At 34.6% G+C, this 23793-nt stretch overlaps 1 protein-coding gene across 1 annotated transcript in view; it reads left to right on the plus strand.

The window, feature by feature from the left end:
• The window catches only part of LOC133328973 (guanylate cyclase soluble subunit beta-1), a 67068-nt gene that overhangs the window by 38380 nt on the left and 4895 nt on the right, over window positions 1-23793 (plus strand). The window lies entirely within an intron of this gene.

Below are 23793 nucleotides of genomic sequence, written 5' to 3' on the forward strand. Positions count from 1 at the left end.
TGTGACGATAATTGATCACTTTATTGAAGGTGTTGGTTGTTATGCGAAAACAACAAAACCAAACAAACAAAAACAACAACTTCTGCACAATAACAAGTTCAATAAAATATTGAACTTTTTATATTATTTTTTGTTTCGCAAAAAATATTTACGCCCCAAATATCTGTGTAATGGTATAGCACACAAACACACATTCACAAAGCAATAAAGAATTCCAAACAACTCAGAAGCAAACAAACAAATATAAAAATGAACTTTCAATGAAAGCAATTAAATTAAGTATCGGATTTGACTTCGTAGTAAATGTACACACACACGAACACACACATAGAAATACACCCTATTAAATACCACACACTACCATGACCGAAGTATGAAATTCAAGAAAAACTTGAAACTTAATCCAGTGTCATAAACATGAATTCTACTGCCACCAGGACATCAGTAAAAGCAGGGAGGTAAATGGAAGGAGGAGGTTGAGGAAGTAAAGAAAGTCAACTGCAGTAGAATTTCTTCGAGAAATAATTCCTGCAAAAATTTTTGCTACTTAAATATTGAACAATTATCAACATGATTTGCAGAATCAAAAAAAAAGAGAGAAAAAATCAAGCCTCCATGGTGCAGACATACTGGACAATGGATTTAGAGGTTTTCATTCTGGCAACAGTATCCCAACAACAGCAATTACCAGAAATCTTACAAAAACAATTTGCAAAACTTTCACAATTTCAGTGCATACCAAAATGTGTTTGACATTCCATTTGTTGAACTAGTTTTCCAACCACCCCTTCCCACCCACTTTGTTCCGTCATAGTAATAAACAAATTTCATTGAGTAGCAGCAAGCAACAAGGATAATAAAAAACACACACACCGAACTACGAAAAGTATGAAGGCAAAACTGGAAAAAAGTGAAACACAAATTACTTGAAATCAAAGTAAAAGTAAAAAACTTCGTCCTTACAGTTCGTAAATTTACATTGCATTGTATTTAAAGTAAAAAATAGCGGCGCATGAATGGAACACAAAAAAACTGAGATTGAAAAATTTCCTGCAAAGGATGGCAAATTTGTTCGAATGACAAACAAATAAACGATTTTTTTTCGTTGAAGGAAAAAAACTTTTAGTGAAATTGTAAACGCACGTACAACTTATCAAATTATAGGAACAATTTGTGTTTATTCCATTAAGAGCATATTACAAATTTATAAGTGTAATTTAAAGTTTGTAGCAGAATTTAAGTGCTTGTGATGAGTTATATTGATTGAGTATATACTAATAATGATAATAAGAAATTGAGAAAAATTTACAAAAGTATGAATTATTTTAAACAAACAATAACTAATTAAAGTACCATAAAGTATAAAGTAAATCAATTAAAACAAACAATAACATATAAATTGAAGATAGTATATAAAAGCAAGTGAAAAAAGCGTTAAGTTCGACCGGGCCGAACTTAGCCCCGGTATACTGAAACGAACTTGAAATGAAAATACAGGGAACATACCAAAAATTGGACCTATACTGACAATTCTACAAACCGACTATTGTAAAATATTATGTACACCAAATATAAATTTAAACGATTTTTAATGGGGATTTTCTTAAAATCTGAAACAACAACATCAACGTTATGTGCATTCGTCACAAAATGACGACACATAGCAGTGGGAAATGTAATGTAGTTGTCTGTAAATGCCTTGTTGACCACGAAGTCAGGCGCCAACGAAACGAACTTCTCATTGGGGTCGTATCGATGGTAACGTAAGAACTTCGAATTGTCACAAGAGACATTTGGGTTTGAAAGGTTTTTTGTAAAGAAGCTATTAATAGCTTCTGGGTAGTATATCCCAACAAAAAACTAAGGGAACTGATGAGAATCAGTGGCGAGATCCGAAACTATAGTCTTCCCTGCCTTACCCTTCGGCGGACAATGCCATACATTCCCCACTAATAAATAGTTGTTTTTTATAAAAACAACAAACTGGGATTAAGCCTAACCTATGGACCTATATTTCTATATGTTTTTATGGAGAGGTATGCTACTCAATAAGAACTCAAAGTACTAAATTACAGCTAACTCAGTCGAAAAATACGCTCAAAACTAGTGTTTCCGAAAGTGGGCATAAAAATTTAAAATTTATGACTTGGGCGGATTTTGGGCATTTTTTGTTTTCATCATATTGATATTTTTTATATTTGTTTTCTCGATGTTGTGAGGCGTAATATTGCTCCATTATAGTATACCGATATATTTCGACCATCTGCCCATTATAATTTGTAGTTATGGATCCTTCGTCATTTGCATGTAGGATGTCACCTATCGTTTAGGTCAATGTTCGCTAAATATTTGGGGGATCAAATGGACCAACAAATTTATTTTTGGCTTTTTACTGGTCCCCCTAGACATCACAATCTGTTCTGGAAATAGATGTTCTCATAAATATCGACCAATATTTGGCGGGTCCAATGGTCCAAGTCTTTTGTGTGAAAAATTAAAAATAAAAAAATACTCCGCAAAACGAAGAACGTGGAAGGTGACACTATATCAAAGATGAGTGCTTGACATTTAAATATATACCAAAAATTATGATGTATGATGTATATGGGATTAAAGGCCATGTTTATAATCCGAAATCCATGAAATTTAACCAGGAAGTGGATGTGGGCAACGAATAAACAAGTTTTCTACATTGTTATTATTATTAGAGACACAAATATGGACAATTGTTGCTGAAAATTTAAATCCAGTGGTATTTGTATAGGGAAACATATGGCCCAACCGACTATGCTGCTCCGCTCACTTGTTTATTTTGGATAAACAAATACAAAATTCAATTGGTGTTTCCGACAGATAAATTGCCGGTTTGTGGCAGGTACTACAGATGATGGTAGCCGATAATTGTCGTAAATTTGCCTTGTTCAAATCGGGCATTCCATTCGCCTAATATTGGGTTTATAAATAATGACAATTTTGACACTTTGTGGGGATGTACCAGAAGAATTGAACCGATGCATCCCATCTTTGGACTTGATTTAGATTTTAAAATATTACGATGTACTAAGTTTGGATAACATATATATTCCGTTCGCTTCAATATTCAAAATATTGGCCCTTTAATGGCGGTGTAAGAAGTAGTGGACCATATTCCACTATTATACAGGCTTGTTTAAAATATGTTGTACAAAGCTTATAAAATAATGTTCATCAACATTTTTGTGTGGGAGGTACCAGAAGGAGTGGTTTGATATTCCCCATCTTTGAACTTAAACTAAGTTTAGAAGAAATATTAAGATTATTCCCTTCGAGAGTTATCGTGCGCACCAGCCAGCAATATTTATAAATCCAATATCAGGCTAATGGAATGTCCGATTTGAACCAAACTTTGCACAACCTATTATCTTTACCAAGCCTAGATCAAGTTTGAAGATGGGATACATTGGCCCTCTCCTTCTGTTACCTTCTGTTAAAGGTCAAAACTTTCAATATTTATAAATCCAATATAAGGCTTTTGGAATGTCCGATTTGAACCAAACATTGCACAACCAATTATCTTTACCAAGCCTAGATCGGGTCCTAAGGTGGTACCCGTCTGCCCTCTCTTCTGGTACATCCTACAAAAGGGTCAATATTATATATTTGATCAACATAAAATCCTTTAATTGAACATATACCTTTCATAAAATGGGTAATAAATCCTGCGTAAAACTCCGCAAACCATAGGGTAAGGGCAGGGACGTATAGAATATAAACACTTTATAGGGTCGGAAATGATTGTTTCGATGAGTTACAAACGGACAAACAAAACTAATATACCCTTCATACTGTGTTGGTGGGTATAATAATAATACTTGACAAAATAATGAGTAATATTTTTTCTGAAACATGTCATCTTCTATGTCGAGTCCTTATACAAAATTTTTGTCCTTATTTTCTTGGGCCGTATACGATATTGTTTGGTTACCAAATAGTCCACAAAATATCGCTTATAAGATTTTAGATGGGATATCCAAAAACAAAAATTCCGTATTTGTATGTATTCAGGTTCTTATATTGACAGAATATTTATTAAACAGAAGATCTTCTTCGGATATTCTACAAACAAATGATATCCTTCAGGTCTACTTAAGACAGAATATGCACTAGAATTTCTATAGTACGAAGATCTCCTTCAGGGCTTCTATAGACATCAGCTGTACTGTCTGGTATGATATACACTAGAGAACTTCTACCTCCAGGTCTTTTATTGAAGAACTGTATTCAAAAAATTTTCTGCTGGTCCTCTATACACTGCAGACCTTCTTCTAAATTCGAATAAAAACAAAAAATTCTACAGGTCGTCTATAGCCGAAACCCAACTTCAGGGTTTCTATAGAAAGCAGACCTTTCTCTGGTCTCGTATAGACAATAGAGCTTCTTCAGATATACTCCAAACAAATATCCTTCTTCGGGTCTTTTTAACAGAATAGCTTCTTCAAATCTACTATAAACAGAATATATCTACTCTATAAACAGAATAACTTGTTCAGGTATTTTATAGACATACGATTTTCTTCAGATCTTCTACAGAAAGAAGACCTCCTACATATCTTCTCTATTCAGAAAATGTTCTCTTGGTTCTCTACACTATATAGCTGGAAACCCTACCCAATGGCAGCTGACCTTTCTCTGGACTCATATAGACGAACGAGTTTTTCAGATATACTCCAAACTAAATACCTTATTGAGGTCTTATATAGACAGAACATATTGTTTAGTCTTCTATAAACAGAGGATTTTTAATAGAAATCATAACTTATAATCATAACTTCTAAGAATTCGGAAAATCTCCTATTGACGGCCGTCCGAGCATATCCAAACTTAAAGAGCATATTCAAACCTAATTCCAAACTATATGCAAATTATATGGTGACTATGTCAAAACTTGGTAAATATTGATCATTTTCTGCATATATGAATATCAGCCTCCACCAACCACTTGGTAAAAAAACGAAAATTATGCTTTATTGATTGATTTTTAGATGCATGGAGGCAATATCAAAATATGAGCCTATATCCAAATCGAAAATATATAATGCACAATTAAGTCGGTGATATGGAAATAAATACTGCGGTTTCTATCGCTATAAGGTAATAGGTTTTGTAAACTTATCTAAAAATCAGGTTTTGTATCAGAAACTAGAATGGACTTAATCCACTTTCTAAATAAACGACTCAAGTATAAATGCTGACTAAGTTACGTTTTTTGACTGAGTTCATTTTTAAGACTTAATATTGTAGGTCAGATTTCATTGACCTAACTTTTTGCACTTCTATTACCAATAATAATGTCAACTTGATTTTAGTGTTATTTAATTCTCTAAGTATTAACGAAATACATTCACCCCATTTAAACTCCTCGAATAAATTACAACTCTGAAAAACTTTCACAAAATCTGTTTACTTTTCAATACTTAAGACACCGCTAAAATGTTTTTAAATTATTACAGTATAAGTCGCAAAATGGTGAATAAGAATAATAATATTATTATTTAATACGGAAAGTAGCCGTTTTTCGCGTTATTCGACAAAAGAAGTATCAGACTCTGTTAACTTAGACGTACTTTAATAAATGGTATTTCATTATAGCAGGTTACTTGTAAGAAAAAAGAAAAGAAAATATTCTGTGAACTCTGGGCTTTAAACTAAGTCGTGACAACACAAATGTCTGACGTCAGATGTCTGTCGAAGGCAAGCAAACGGAAGCAGAGTTACTTATAAAAGTTAAGGCAGCAACCCTTCTTCTTCTTTTAAAAAATTAAATGGCCAGGAGTAGCATAGCCTTAAACTTTGTTTTAATAACAACCTGTTCGACACCACCCCACCCTCACAAGTCTCTGTTAGACAAAATACTCAGCAAAAGAAAAAAACAACTTCGTATCAAAAAGCAACAAAAACGAAATGGCGTAGAGTTTGAGTTCAACGCCGTGTTGTTGTTTAATGCCTGTCCTTTGAATTCTATTCACTTCCGCTACCCCTTGCAAAAGAAAAGCATAAAAAGACTGGCAAATGTACTACCACATCAGCAACAACAAAAAATAAATGTTTGTAACAGTATTAAAACAATACTGAGGGCCCAGCGTTCAGTAAACTACTTTGGGGTGTGGGAGACGAAAGGGAAAGATGAATTCATGTTGTCATAATACCGACAGCATCGCATAATTGTTTTCCACCATCTGGCTGTCATTAAAACGCACTCCGTTTAAATATTCCCCAAGCATTTTTTTTATAAAACACGAAACAAAATTGACGTTATGCTGAATGAAGGGAGCTTTGAGCAGAACTAAAGTTACATGTCAAAGTTTTTATTTGGATTTAGAGATATGCAAATGCAATGCATACATATTTTCTGGACAGTGGTCCTACGAGGGTTTGCGTTTGAGGGAAAGCGGAGTGTTATTTTGAAATCATGTTCGTAATATATTGAAGAAACCTAATCAAATTCCGTCAACTTCTTAATGGCCTTTACAATGAAGTTGAGACTTGAAAATACGTCAGAACGTGTCTTATCGTTTGAATAACAGAAATAGTAAATTACAGACACTTGCATTGAAAAATTAAATAGACCTTCACAGTTGTATGTTCTTAGGTTTATTCTCCGAGCAAATTACGAAATTACAGACAGCTCCCTATTACGTTTCCATTAAAAAAACGTATATCTGCAAAGAAAATATTCTCGGGTATCTTGAATGTCAAATTACAGCCTAAAATGCCTAACAACTAGCGTCTCCTTCTAAATATGGGTAAATGTCCAACAGAAACCTATATAAAATATATTGCAAATATATGTTTCAACCAACTGCCACTTCTATGGAGAGATGCGGCTAAATCTTTTAAAATGTCGACATGGGCACCTTTATGTATATGCTATGTCAAAATATAGACCTTTATCGACATACTTCTGCAAAACAGGTTCATATCCATTGGGAAAATACGGCTAGACCCCTAAAAGTACTGAAAATAGGGAAATACGACTAGTCCCCAAAAAATAATGAAAACACACGTTGTGCTTTAAAAAATATTCTACAAAAAGGCTGATCATCAACCAAGAACACGAAGTGCCAAATTACAACCTCTTTCATAGGAATATATGTTTAAAACCAAAAAGGCGAGAATTTATAAAGATAGGACAAAGACATGGACCTCATGTCAAAGCATGGGCTTATGCCAAAAATCTTCTGGAAATAAGAATTTTTTAGCCTTCACGAACTAGAATACCAAACTTAAGCTACATTAGTGAAAAATTCAAAGAATGGGTCGGAACCTTCATATGAAAGCTGTGTCCAAAACATGTCAGCCTCCAAAAACCCGAAATACCAAATTACAGCTTTGTGTTGAAATACTTCCTAAACCTAAACATTCCTAACCTGAGCATATCAAAGTGGGTCGGGACCTTTATATGGGAGTTATATAAGATCCTAGACCTATATTTCATATTGTTTGCAAAAATGCTGTGTTCACTCTCAAAGAATAACAAATGCCAAATTATAACCAAATTGATGCGAAAATCTATTTTGAACTTTAAAATACCGAAAATAGGGCGGAACCTTTTTGTAGAGGCTATGTCAAAACATCAATATAAGTATATTTATCATTTTTGCGCAGATTTATTTTTTCCTTCAAAACTTGTAATGACAAAATACAGATATTTAAGTGGGAAAATGGGCGGGACATTTTCGATGTAGTTTTTCCACTCCGATTGAGATGCCAAGATGCCAAGGTTTTTAAATGCCTTAACGGTTTCCAAATCAGTTTCCAAATGACCACTTTTATTCAAGACAAATCCGATGGATTTAGCTGATTTTACTGAGTTTCATCTTCGAACTTGATCTAGATATTGGATTGGATTTTTATACCCTTCACCACAATGCGATTCGATGTGCATATGTTTGTAACAGGCAAAAGGAATCGATATAGACCCATGGTTTCTTTTGTGAATATGCATAGAATAACTTTCTGAGTCCATTTATGCATGTATTTTTGTGAGCAAAGTACAGGTCGCATTTATGATCCGATGAAATTTGGCACATGCCACTTATTTGGCCCAAGGACGAACCCTATTGAAATTGGAGAAAAGCGGTTCCGATTTAGATCTAGCTCCCATACATAGTTTCGTCCGATTTTTTGTAAGCGTTCTTATGTATGTCTTGTTTAATGTATATGAAGCTTTGTTGGAATCGATTCAGATTTAGACATAGCTGCCATATTTTATGTAAATGGAGCACCCTACTGCCAATGTTTGTCCGATTGAGACAACAATTTGCATAGCAAATTGAAGTTACTACAGGTTGACATCCGAGAAGTTTTATTAGCATAGTTTCAAACTTAGGTATAGCTCCCATATATATTTTCGTCCAGTTTTATGTAAATGGTTGCCTAGGAAGCTATATATTCTATATTTATGAAATTTAGCAGCGGGTATGAAATTTAGTCTAGAACGTTTTTAGCTAATTTTGAAACCGGTTCAGATTTAAATATAGCTCACATATTTACAAAAGTCCCATTTTATGTAAATGATGCACCATAGCTCCTGTTCTATTTACACAATATTATGTTTTTGCAATCGGTTCAGATTTATGCAAACGAGGGAGCCTAAATGCAATATTCAATAGCGTATTGGATTGAAGACGTTTCAGTTTTAGATATAGCTTCCATATATATTTTCATCCGATTTCATCTAAATGGTGTACCAAATAACTAAAGATTGTCCGATTAGGAGGAATTAGCGCACAACGTACCTAATTTATCCTAGAATAATGTGGATTGAATTTTGTGCCGAGATAATTTTGGGTAGCGCACTGTGTTGCAGCATACAAAATGGTGGATGTCAACGTTGCTGACAGCTCACGTACATGTTTTGATCGATTTCATACAAATGATTGACATTAATTTTTTCATAAATTTCAGAATGGTATGGGTTATTTCAATTTAATTCAAATATCTATGTAGTTCACAAAGTTTATTTCGTCCAATTCCATTTCAATGGTCCCCCCTCCATATGTCTATTCTATCTGCAGGATATTGTATGTGTCCAAAGAGGTGAAGTTTATCATATAGTCGTCCTAGACCAACTTTTAAACTTTCCTTTTTATTTTTTTTTTTAATTTTGTGGACGAAATAATAAAACGTTTGGATCGATTGACTCCAGTTTTATATTCCACCTAGGTCTGGTAAAAATATTATTTTTGTCAAGTTTGGAGGACTTTGAAATTCCGTTCGCTTAATACTAGATTAAAACCAGTGAGCGGAGCAGTATAGTCGGACGGAGCCGACCATACGATACCCTACACAACTACCACGGAACTCAAATTTTCTGCGGATGTTTATTCCGAGCCTGGGCAATATTTAGTGATATTTGCACCCTCTTGCCCGATTAGAGATAAACAGCACCTCTTCCTCACACTGACATATTTTCCGAATATTACGAGTATTCAGTACAGCTATTGTCCAGATTTTCTTTCACCGTGGGTTGTATTGTGATGTTCGGCTTTCATTTGTGGTCTATAGATCGACTCGAAAATAACACAAAACATTAAGTTTTCGGTCCACTTCACTCTAAAATTATTATCTGATATTCACCGAAAATTATAGGCGTTGTCCTTGACCATAACTGGAACCTCATTGAACATTTCTATAGTGATAATGGGTTATTAAATAATATACGATTACGGAGATACCTGTAAATATTTAGGTGTAACTGCCACATCCGGGAACATACAACAATATAATTGATACTAATTTAAAGGTCAACCACTCCTCTATGATATAATATCAACTTCTCGGGTCTATGTCCTTCAGGGGTAAAAATAATACGCTATAGAATACAAATTTTGTCATTTTTCACACAAAAGTCAGGGTTCATTTGACCCGCTAAATATTGACCGATCTTTATCAAAACAGGCATGCTTATTCTTTGGCCCGATCCCCTTCTCCATGCAAAATTTCACGATGTTCGGGCCATTATTGCGGCCTCTGGAGCGACCAGAAAAACCGACAAAAATTTAGTATTTGGTCCATTTCATCCCCTAAATATTAACCGATCTTTCCCAATAACAATAGGGGTCTTCATTGGCCAGAACCCATCCTACATGCAAAATTTCGTGAAGATTGGTCCATAACTGTGGCCTGTATCGTGTTTACAAATTATAATGGACAGACGGACGGACGGACACACATGTCTAGATCGACTCAGCTAGTCGAGATATGACAATTGGTATACTTAAAGGTAGGTCAAGGACCAGTATTTCGCGGCGTTACAAACTTTTGGGGCTGCACAAATCTATAATACCCTGAAAACATAGTTGTGTAGGGTATAAATATGTATATGACTTCATTAGTCATAAGTCTGAGCATTATGATTGCATAGAAATGTTCACTAGTTAATTCCATTATTGTTATTAATATTATTTGAAGTATTCAAAACTTTAGGAATCTAGTAAAAAATCATTAACATTATTGGCATATGTCAGAGGAATCCGACAGTACCCCTTAATTCACAATGTATGCGAAATTTATTAGTGTACATTTATATACGAAATTCAGATCGAAGTTGTCCTTCTGGTTGCTCAATTGCTATCATCTACATAAAGAATTTCCCACCGCCCAGACCAAAAGCTTTATTTTGACGCATAGTGTAAAAATTAATAAAATGGTATAATTTCTGTAATTCGCATTAGAAGCACGAAAGCATAGTTAGTGTGTGACCAGGAAGAGTTGGAGTTCTTACTTTGTCAAAAACTTCTGCCCAATATTAAAATTGTCTTTAAAAACTGTTGGACACATTTTTTATTTTAATTATTATTTAAATTTTGCTCAGGACCATGTTTTTCTTATGATTTGTTATTATTTTGATATTTTTTTTGTAAAACTTTTGATACACCCCTCCTATAACAGCGTTATTTTCCTATTTCCCTTGTCACTGTTAGTTTTGCATTTGCCATGGCAGCGCGATTGTATGAATATTAAATAGTTGTATATTTTTTGTTGGATGTGAAAAATATGACAAATTGTACAAAAAATAAAAGTTCTTTTCGCATTCGCTTTCCATTTTTTAATCTGAATTTAAGTTGTTTTCAAAATGAATTAAAGATCAAGGGAATTGGCTAGCCTCCAACAAACTACAAATTGGCGTAGAGAAATTAGTCAACACGATTTTTTTTGGAGGCGAGAATGGTATAAAATGAACAAATTATACAAAAAAGTTAATTTCAAAAGAAGTATTTAATATTTAATAAATATTTAATTTGTTAATATATATTAAACGTGGATTATTTTTTTTTTTTTGAGGTTTCATATATTGATAATTTTATATTTAAGATTAGATAAAATTTTAAAACTCATGAGTTTTTAACAAAAAAAAAAAAAAAAAAAACTCACGGAAGGAGTAGTTACCATAATGGAACTTAAGGTCGTACTTATGATCCGAAGGTGATGAAATTTAGCTCATATATAGGCCCAAGAGAAGCAAATAGGTGAAATACGTTAAAATTTAGATTAGCCCCTAAAAGATACAGTTAGCCCCACCCGACTTTGGTCTTTTAAAATATTTTTAGTCATTACGCATAATAAATGTTCCACAAATTTAAGGGTATCGCATTATAGACAGGTAACAAATCTTAAAAAAAAATTAAGAGGATTTCCCCTATTCTCGATTTCAAATATTTATGATTTTCAATTGGCTGGCAAATGGTGGCAAGTATTACTTTAAAAACTTATAAAATTTAAAAGTTCTTCTGAGTTATAAACATGTTTATAGCTTTTCTTCGGCCACAATTATTCCCATTTATCAGTTTAATGATAAATTTATACGACCGAACGGATTATAATTTAAATTGTTCTGAAGCATTTTTTTCGTCCAGAAATCATTTTAAGAACTCATAATAATTTTAACGTTAATAATAAAGAGTTCATGGGTGACGTGTAAGTACTGTTAATACGTAATGGACATTAAGCTTGAAATTAAAAATTTCTGAAACATGCATCTTCAATAGCTGATTTCAAACTCCTGATGGGCTTGTATCTTCCACATTTTTTTTATTAGTAGTAGATCTATCATATTCTAGGGGATTTCTCTGCCACAATTTATTCTCAATACTACGGTACACCTTCAGCAAGACATTGCAAATCAAAGAAGTAATTCAAAAATGTTATTATACCCTACACAACTATGTTGTCAGGGTATTATAGCTTTGTGCAGCCCCAAGAGTTTGTAACGCCGCCAAATATTGGTCATAGACCCACCTTTAAGTATACCGATCGTCATATTTCGACTAGCTGAGTCGATCTAGACATGTGTGTCCGTCCGTCCGTCTGTCCATTATATTTTGTAAACACGGTACAGGTCACAGTTATGGACCAATCTTAACGAAATTTTGAATGTAGGATGGGTTCTGCCCAATGAAGACCCCTATTGTTTTTGGTAAAGATCGGTTAATATCTAAGGGATGAAATATACCAAATACTTAATTTTTATCGTTTTTTCTGGTCGCTCTAGAGGCCGCAAGTATGACCCAAACATCGCGAATTTTTACATAGAGAAGGGGATCGGCCCAAAGAATAAGCATGCCTGTTTTGATAAGGATCGGTCAATATTTAGCTGGTCAAATGGACCCTGAGTTTTGTGTGAAGAGTTACAAAATTTGTATTCTATACCGTATAGATTCACACCTGAAGGACATAGATCCGAAAAGTTGTTGCTATATGCAAGGGCAGTGGTTGGCCTTTAAATTCATACCAATTATATGGTCGTATGTACTCAGATGTGGGAGATACACTTAAACATTTACAGGTACTTATGTATTCAGATATTATTAAGTAACCCTTTACCACACTAGAGCGCGTAAATATAGCGCTGGTCGCTTTAAAATGTTCCAGGAAGTTCCAGTTATGGCCAAGGATAACGCCTATAATTTTCGGTGACGACCAGATAATTATATTGTGATGAAGTGGACCGAAAACTTAATTTTTTGTGTTTTTTCGAGTCGATCTATAGGCTTCAATGGGAATAAGAAGATCACAACACAAGGGATGGGAATCTGGACAAGTAATTAGAAGGGCTGTACTGAACATTAGTAATGATTGTCGGCCTCTAGTTGGTCCAGATGGTTCAAATATCGCGAAATATTGCCCAAGCTCAGAATATAAATCCACAGAAAGTTAGTTTTTCGTGGAAGTTGTGTAGGGTATCATATGGTCGGCCCCGTCCGACTATACTGCTCCGCTCACTTGTTATTTTAGAACCTCTTCGAACTCACTTATAATGAGTTTAATATATTGGAAATTCTCCGATTTGATTAAAGGGATCTGAAATGATTCTTAGTGTTTTTTTAATGCATTTTCTCTCTAAAATTATTTGAACAATTCTAATGGCCTTAGCCAAAAATATATGAAGTACATCACTACGTCCTAATTCAATCCTTTAAAAATATAAAACCAAAAAACTTCTGAGACATTTTTCTTTGAAAATATCTACACCAAGATCACTTAGAGCCCCTTTTAATATTCTCACTGTGTGGCGTATAAGTACCGTCAACACTTATACGTACCATAAAGAAAGTACCAAAAGCAAATTCGTAGATCTCACAATTTATTAAACTGGGTCTGAAAGGGTTACCTAATTTTATTAAAAGACTTTTCCTTCCAAAAATTATTTAAAGGGTTCATTGCAAAAAAAATATATATCAAAGAGTTCATTACGTTCTAAATCATTAAAAAAATCTGAGACCTTCTCTTTGAAAATTTTACATCAAAATCCCTTAGAGGCTAATGTATATTAATTTACTATTTGGTGCGCAATTTACAAGAAGTCCGCCGAAAATATATATGGGAGCTATATTTGCATCTACAACAATTTTTACAAAAATATGTTGCCAATCAGACAAACGTAGATAATATCGGACGAAAACACATATGGTAGCTATATCTAAACATGAACATGAACCGATTTTCACTAAACTTTGCAAACTTCATTATAAACTCAATTCAGTACCCTGTGCTAAATTTAATGCAAACCGAAAGAAATATAGGGGTTTGGTACACCATTTGCACAAAATCGTGCGAACATTTATATGGGAGCTATATCTAAATCGGAACCGATTTTCACAAATTTCAATGCGAGCCATCCTTGGGACTAATAATTTAGGTCATAAATGCGACCTGTACTTTGTTTACAATTTAACATTAACAGACGGACGGACGGATGGGCATGCATAAATATACTCAGAAATTGATTCTATACATATTCTCAAAAGTAGTTTTTCATAGAGCTCAATGGTGAACACTGAATTAAATTCTTTTCTCTGTTCAAAAAAATCGTCAAATGGCAAAAACGATGTTTTCCGTTAGAATTTGTGTTCAATGTTCTGCATGAAATGTTTTGTACAGGGGAAAAATGAATAACAACACCGTAGAATGCCGAAAAAATAGCATTCTTATCAGGCATACTTTTTGTTATAACATTGTAGGAAACGGAAGTAGCTGCTCAAACGAAAAAAACAGCAGAACATACAATCAGAATAAATTTCCTTCGCTTTTTTATTTTTGCATGCAGCACTCAATCTGTTTTTCATGTCACCTACCTACCTCCCTAGCTGCTGGAGCCTACACACCAAGTGTCACCCTCGAAAAAATGTAACACCCATCAAAACACCACCACCCTCAACAAGGGGAAACCTGAAAGTATTAGAAAAAGGGTCTCAGTTAAAATATCTCCACTATGTAATAAATTTGTGTAAGGTCATTATAATTTTGTTTCACTGTAGTTCGGGGCTTTTTCTTTCGTTTTTACTACCTTCACTGCAGATTTGTGTAGATGTAGTAAAAATGCATGATTTATTATCTGAGTGTCAAGTAGTTATAGTTTGCCAAAGAGTGGTAGATGTTTTCGTTTGGTGGAGGAGGAGGAGTAGGCGAGGGTGTGTCAGGAAAAAATCCTGCCTGCATTTCTTTGCAACGTTGGCCTAGTTAAGTATTTTTAGTTGCAACGTACAACGAAAACAAACGATAGAAGTTTCTTTTTCTCTTTTTTTTTTTTGTTTAACTGACAAAACTTTAAAGTGTGATTTTTAGTGCAAAGTTAATTTAGCTCGAACGAAAATTTATAAGTCTATATATGCAGTTAAGTGGAACTTGTCGATTTCCACCTCTTCCTCCCGCCCACAAATGCAAGCCCACCCACTAGACCACTTGAATATGCTGACGACGCCGTCGATGATGATGATTGCTGTGTTGCTTTGAACATCTTCTTTTCATTTCCGCTAAAAATAACTGAATTTGACCCATATCGATGGGGATGGAGTCGGCCGCCGCCCGCTCCGCCATGGACACCGAGTATTGATGGCAGGAAATATAGAATTTCAAATTTTCAGTCATGACCTTTTATCGTTCAACTATTTTGTTGTTACTTTCGCTATTTCTATTCTTCTTCATGGTAGAATATCGTATTTTTTGCGCCCGCTTTAGTTTACAAAAACTAGAAGGAACAGCATTATGTCCTTTTTCCCGTAGAATAAAAGGGAAAAACAGAGAAAAAATAACTTGTAGTCAATAAATAATGTTTTACTAACTGCAAATAATATTGTTGTGTTTCTTTTCTTTGTTGTTGTTGCTAGTATTTTATTGAAGTCATTCTAAGGACCGGCAAGAGTAGTTTCTCGATTTTTTTGTTCTTTCATCCGGTCAAAGCATAAGTTCTGTGCGCTTTGTTCGTGTGGACTTAGACGGTGTAAGCCTTTTGATAAATGTCATATTTATATGATAGCATCGGATATGTGAGGTTAAATGGTATCGTTTGAATTTGTCAGAAGGTTTTCTTTTTTATGAATAGAATATAATATAGAATTGTCAGATGCAAAAGGACAATTGTTCAATGTCAAATGTGTAAATGATTTGAGGAGTTTCATCTAGGTTTATGAAATACATAGAACATGTTAAGGAAGTAAGCCGGAATGGAAATTTTCAATAGAATTCAACAGAATAAAGGATAGAATTACGACAAAAAACTAAAAACAAATTGTCTTTATATATTGCTGTATTGAAAGTTTCTTTCATATACATAGTACTGTTAAATGAGGAATTACAGCAAATTCGAAAGGAAATGTGGCAAATCCTCAAAATAACAAAAAAAGGATGGCTTCGTTCACATATACTATTCCAAAACGAGCGCCTTAATGAGACCAAGCTTCAAAAATGATCTTTACTAATGTTTGGCATGAAACCAGCCAAATGTTTATATGTAATCTGTAACTAGAATGAAGATCAGCCATTAGCATTGCAAAAACTACCAATGCATGCAGAATTGAACCGTACATCATCAAAGATGCTGAGAGTTACTGTGAGATTAGATCCACCTTTTTGCCCAAAATGCAAGACATTGACTGTTATGTGGATTGAAGCGATTTGAAATCAGGACCATAAACACGAAAATGGAAATACAAAATTTTTCTGACCAAATGAAAAATTATTATAGAGTTGCTATATATATATATAGCAAGCTTCAAAATATATATATATATATATATATATAATGTGAACCGATATATATATATATATATATAATGTGAACAGATTTCAATGAGATTTGCCAGAGATTAACTTATATTAACTACAGTTCATTGTACAAAATTGTGTGACAATCGGGCAAACTTTGGGTATTTAGTGCACAATTTACATAAAATCGGAAGAAAAGATATATAGGAGCTATATCTAAATCTAAACCGATTGTCACGACACTTAACACACATCATTCTAGACCTAATTCATTACGCTATGCCGTGCAAATCGAAAGCGGAGGAAAAAATATATGAGAGCTATATCTAAATCTAAATCATTACGCTATGCCAAATTTCGTGCAAATCGAAATATATATGGACTTTCATTCACCATTTACATTAAATCGGACGAATATATATATATGTGAGATATATATCTAAATATGGACCGATTTTCAGGAAACTTCACACACATCATTCTAGAACAAATTCAGCACGCTATGCAAAATTTCGTGCAAATGGAAAGATACATAGGGACTTTGAGTCACCATTTACATTAAATCGGACGAAAATATATATGGGAGCTATATCTAAATCTGGACCGATATTCAGGAAACTCAACACACATCATTCTAGACCTAATTCATTACGCTATGCAAAATTTCGTGCAAATGGAAAGATACATAGAGACTTTGGTACACCATTTACATTAAATCGGACGAAAATATATCTAAATCTGGACCGATTTTCAGAAAACGCCATCAAAATTTCGTGTAAATCGAAAGATATATAGGGACTTTGGTACACCATTTACATTAAATCGGACGAAAATATATATGGGAGCTATATCTAAATCTGGACCGATTTTCTGGCAACTTAACAGATATATAGGGTCTTTGGTACACCATTTCCCTTTAATCGGACGAAAATATATATGGGAGCTATATCTAAATCTGGCCCGATTTGTTTCAATTTCAATAGGGTTCGTCCTTGGGCCAAATAAGTGACATATGCCAAATTTCATCCAATTCGGATCATAAATGCAACATGGACAGACAGACGGACGGACGGACATGCGTAAATCGACACAGAAAGTGATTCTATGCATATTCTCAAAAGGAACCATGTGTCTATCTCGTTTCCCTTTGCCTGTTAAAAACATATGCACAAAGACATAATACCCTGTACCACAGTGTTGTGAAGGGTATAAAAAGTAGCACATTTCATTCTATTCTCAATTTGGCAACCTGTGCAAAATGTAGTGTCAATCGATCCTTGATATACGTTTTGTATACAATCGAGCGAAAATATATTTGGGAGCTTTATCTATATCCGCATTTGAAATTTCGTAAGGAATCGGACAATTGTTGGTTTTTCTGACAAAATTTACCCAAAGCAAGACGAAAATAAGGGAACTATATATCGTCATCATAAATGCAAACGTTCGTAACTACACTTTGAATAATTTCACAGGAGAAGCACAACACGTTATAAAATATATAAAAATGGAAAATGGATGGAATTTTTTAACCGCACTATAGAGCCGTATTTATTTTTTGAATTAAAATATATTAAAATTAAAAAAATTAATATATATTAAAAATTAAAATATTTTTTTTGTTTGTTTTTTAAAGGTTTTATTTCAGTTACGTCCTTTTGACTTGACATTTTCTGAAACCAAAGGACATAACTACAACACAATTGTAGAACAACAAAGTAACTAATAATTATCCGATTGAGACTAAAATTTGTACAGCGTAGCAAATTGAGTCCGAAGTGACGTGTGTTAAGTTCTGTTGAGATTTAGGCATAGCTCCCACACATATTTTCGTCGATTTTGTGTAAATGGTGCATTAAAGCCCCTATATTTCTTTCGATTTCCACGAAATTTTGCATAGCTTACTGAATTGAGTCTAGAGTGATGTGTGTTAAGTTTCGTGAAAAACGGTTCAGATTTAGACATAGCTCCCACACATATTTTCGCCAGATTTTGTGTAAATGGTGCATTAACGACAATTTATTTCTTTCGATTTGAACGAAATTTTGCATAGCGTACTGAACTGAGTCTAGAGTATTATGTGTGAAGTTTAGTAAAAATCGGTTCAGATTTCGATATAGCTCCCGTATACAGTTTCGACCGATTTTATGTATATGTTGCACTAAAGACATTAAATATTTCTCTGATAGCAAACAAAAATATCTACTTATAGCTGATTAGTTAAAAAATAAAGAAAACCCTTAAATATGGGATACCGCTATATGGGGGCTACCGTAAAAAATGGGTCGATATATCTCATTATACCCTTCACCACACTGTGGTACAAGGTATTATGGCTTTGTGCATAGGTTTGTAACAGGCAAATGGAAACGAGATTGACAAATGGTCCGTCATTCAGTCTGTAGATGTTAAATTGTAAACAAAGTACAGGTCGCATTTATGATCCGATTTGGATGAAGGACGAACCCTATTGAAATTGTTGAAAATCGGTTGAGATTTAGATATAGGTCCCATATATATTTTCGTCCGATTTAAGGTAAATTGGGCACCAAAGTCCCCATGTATCTTTTGATTTGCACGAAATTTTGCACAGAGTACTGAATTAGGTCTATAATGATGTGTGTTAAGTTTCCTGAAAATCGGGTCCGGTTTTTGATATAGCTCACATATATATTTTCGTCGGATTAAAGTTAAATGGGGCACCAAAGTCCCCATATATCTTTTGATTTGCACGAAATTTTTTATAGGGTACTGAATTAGTTCCAGAATGATGTGTGGTAAGTTTCGTGAAAATCGGTTCAGGTTTAGATATAGCTCCCATATATATTTTCATCCGATTTTAAGTAAATAGTGCACAAAAGTCCCTATATATCCTTCGATTTTCACGAAATTTGGCATGGCGTACTAAATTGAGTCTAGAATAATGTGTGTTAAGTTTCCTGAAAATCGGGTCCGGTTTTTGATATAGCTCACATATATATTTCCGTCCGATTTAATGTAAATGTTGCACCTATATAACTTTCTATTTCCACTAAATTTGGAAATAGCGTACTGAATTGAGTCTTGAATGAGGTATGTTAAGTTCCTATAATATCGATTCAGTTTCAGATATAGGTCCGACATATATATTTTCGTCCGATTTGAGGTAAATGGTGCACCAACTTCTAATGTGTGTCCGATTGACACGAAATTTTGCACAACGTACCATTTCGAACGGGTGTGTGATTGAGATTATATTTTTAACAGTGCGGCATATTGAGTAGCGTGTATCAAGTTTGCTTTAAATCGATTTCCATAAATTTGTCCCATTGTACGCAAACGATTCTAAATCTCTCTGATTGAAATTAAATTTAGTATAGGTTGGAGAAAGGTGTATGTTCCTTCGAGGGAACATTGACATGGAATTTTTAGGATACATATGTATAATATACATGAAGTGGTGAAGGGTATCATATAGTCGACCCAGTCCGACTTTACTACTTTCCTTACTGGTTTTCAATATCAAACATCCCAGAAGTAACATATATAATAAGTTTCACACCCTTAGTCACCTCCACCTCATTGTTGAACTGCATTTCTGGAAAACAATATATGATTTTCCCCCATGGGCATCGTATATTTATGCGGTTGTCGTTACTGAACACAAGAAGTCGTTTTTGCTCTACAAGATATTTAGTCTATATTTTTCGACACACATCCGTCCAACGAAAATGGTTGATATCGAAGAATTAACAACTTTTGTCATTGATTCTGTCATTTGGCAGTCCCTAGTCTTACCCGATCAGTTCGGATGAGCATAATATGCGCTATGTCAATAGAAATTACCCGAGATGAATTTGGTGGATATTTGCAGCGATAGCAACAATGAAACTATCGATTGTTTTTGTTGTCTTCCATCCTTGACTTAGGATTTATTCAAATTGCTTTTGTTTGATCTCAATGCATTTTAAACAAACCTCACCACACTTTTCAGAGGTGCTATAACGAAATTACTATGATTGTTTTAGCTAGATTATCATTAACATATTTTGTATATATGATTTTGAGTTCCTACATCTAGATCCGATCCGTATAGACTAATTAAAAAAAACTCACATATTCAAATTTTTGAAAAATTACACAGCTAACTATGGATGGGTACATCTGTACCACGATTATTGATATACGTATACTTTTTTGATTGTTACATTATAACAACAGATTTCTGGTTCGACGCCAATTATGACCCCCTGTTGGAACAAGAACTTCTAGAACTTAGTGAATACATTTCCTCCTAAAAATGTAAAACAGCAACATAGTTAAGGTCTGAGATTAGTCTAAGGTCTGTGCGAAGTTCCGCTTAGTCTATCATACGCCATATCGAAATCGTATATGTATTTCATTTATATAGCTAAGCTATGATATATCAACATTTACAATTTCAGAAACAACATATTTGGAATGCTTACAAAAAATGAAACGTGGCCATAGTTTAGATAGGGTATATTTTTGTAAAAGGTAGGAATAATGATGGTGTTTATTTCATGGAAAAGGATTACAATTAAATCCTCGATTCTATACCTCACAACCAATTTCTACACCTCACATTCAATACCATTCAATATAGGATTACAAATTTGACATCACAATTACGACGTGATATTAGTCCCAACATCTAAAATCTCAACACTACTACAAATACCTGTATACGTTTTTAAAATCCTTAAATACCCAATCCCCATCAAGTGGCCAGTAGACCACACACTCTTCTCGAATGAAGAAAATGCCAAACAGCTCAACAATAAAAATCATTATTATAACTTATTACTGCAAGAGCAGCATTACTTGAATGCTTTGAGGTTGTAGCTGGGAGAAAAACTTCGTAATGCAATGTCACACATAATAATGGAAGCAAAAATAAGAAAAAAACTACACAAAGGAATGCGAGAAAGGAATGTAGAAGTGCAAGGTTGTTCATTCCAACTATTGAGTAAGAAGGACATGTGTGTGGTATGTACGGGCCAAGTTTAAAGAGGGAAAAAACTATTTTCGATGTAGAAGTAAGGTTAGAAGATGTTCTTAAATTCGAATATGCGAGCTACCGGGATTTTAAAATATAACGAAAAGCTAGTTGGGAAGAATTTTGACCTATATATTATTAAATGATATAAATTATAGCTAGACTATATGTGAGCGGAAAACTTTCTTCGCTTTCGCTTTTTGTTTTGAAAAATATCGAAAAATCTTTATTATCACCTTGATGCACCACACTATCCACACAATCGACAATTGATAATGATCATTTATGGATTTCCCTATAAAACTCTTTAAGTAGATTGTTTGTGGTTGTTACGCACTTGTGTACGGTTCGTTAGCTGCAGCATCATCATCCACTTTACAACACAGCACACACTCTACATATATATTTATAAATTTTTGTTCTTCACACATTCTCATGAATTTTTTTTGAATTCCTTTTCGTTGCTTTTGCTGCTACTGCTTATGTGCAGGACGACAGATATTCGTTTTGCTTCATTGCGTAAAGAATTTCCACAAATTTAATTTTATTTATAAATGACATTGATTCCACTCTATATTTATATATTAACAACAAGGTAATACGTATATCCATATATATATATAATATGTATATCCATAGATATTGAGAGCTCTTGATTGAATATGGGACACTACAAAGAAAACATTTCATACACTAAACTTGAAGACGGAAATGCTTAAGAACATCTAGAAAACCACTTAGAAACTTTTCGGAAACTAGGATATGATATTATCTTTGTTTATTGAGGCGCTTTAAAATCGACATCGGCGGACATTTAGCTTGCCCATAGAGCCAACCTTTAGCTCGCCTATTGAGTGGACATTTAGCTTGCCCAAACAACCGACCTTAAGAAGCGACCTTTAGCTCGAATATAGAGCCGACCTTTGGCTCGCATATAGAGCCTACCCTTAGTTCGCCTACCACTTACTTACAGCTATCGGATGTGTTTGGTACCAGGACACCGTGACATCATGGGTAATAAAAGAGCAGACGAATTAGCTAGAAGAGGATCTAAATCCACAGATCTAGCAATTGATGACTCAATCAAACCACCTATGCCTATGAACTTTGGCACAACCAAGGTGCAATGTGCTCATTTTCCACCGAGTCTTAGTTTCTTCTTTCAACAACTGAACCTGCTCTAATCTACAGCATAATTAGAAACCTAAAGTGGTTGGGAAAGTGCAACCTTGACACGTAATATATCTTCTGTCCGATCTTTATAGCCGTCGATACTATTTCATACTTACCTTCTCACACTTTCTTGTAAACTTCTCATCTCTCTCTCTCTCTATCCCCCTCTTTTCTCCCTCATAGATCTCTCCATATCTCTTTCTTTTCGTGGATGATCACAATGGGCCTGACGATCTCAGCGTGCTGCAGCCACATACGTCACTGCACATCCCCAAACCTAACCTAACCTCGCTCCCCTACAGAACTGACCCTTAGCTTGGCTACAGAGCTCGCATACCGACTATGAATACGGTATTTACGACGCCTAGGGTCTATATTTAGCTCGACTATAGGGCCGACATTTAGCTCGCCTATTGAGTTGGCATTTAGCTGGCCCATAAAATCGACCTAGAGGAGCGACCTTTAGCTCGCATATAGATTCGACTTTTGGCTCGCTTTAGCTTGACTATAGAGCCGAACCTTAGCTCGCCTACTGACATTTAGTCTTTACCTTCCGACCTTTAGCTCGCCTATATATCCGATCTCTAACTCCCCTGCAGAGATCAATTTGAACTCGTATATATAGCTGACCTTGAACTCGCCTATAGAGCCGACCTTTCGCTCGCCCATAAAGCCGACCTTTCGCTCGCCCATAAAGCCGACCTTTAGCAAGCCGACTCCCTACAGCTCGTCTATGAAAGACTCCCTACAGCTCGTTTATGAAAGACTCCCTACAGCTCGTCTGTGAAAGACTCCCTTCAGCTCGTCTATAAAAGACTCCCTTCAGCTCGTCTATAAAAGACTCCCTTCAGCTCGTCTATGAAAGACTCCCTTTAGCTCTTCTATGAAAGACTCCCTTCAGCTCGTCTATGAAAGACTCCCTTCAGCTCGTCTATGAAAGACTCCCTTCAGCTCGTCTATGAAAGACTCCCTTCAGCTCGTCTATGAAAGACTCCCTTCAGCTCGTCTATGAAAGACTCCCTTCAGCTCGTCTATGAAAGACTCCCTTCAGCTCGTCTATGAAAGACTCCCTTCAGCTCGTCTATGAAAGACTCCCT

The sequence above is a fragment of the Musca vetustissima genome, unplaced genomic scaffold (genome assembly GCF_032173495.1).
Source record: "Musca vetustissima isolate MV318-11 ecotype Yass unplaced genomic scaffold, APGP_CSIRO_Mvet_v1 utg16177, whole genome shotgun sequence".
Classification (NCBI taxonomy): Eukaryota; Metazoa; Arthropoda; class Insecta; order Diptera; family Muscidae; genus Musca; species Musca vetustissima.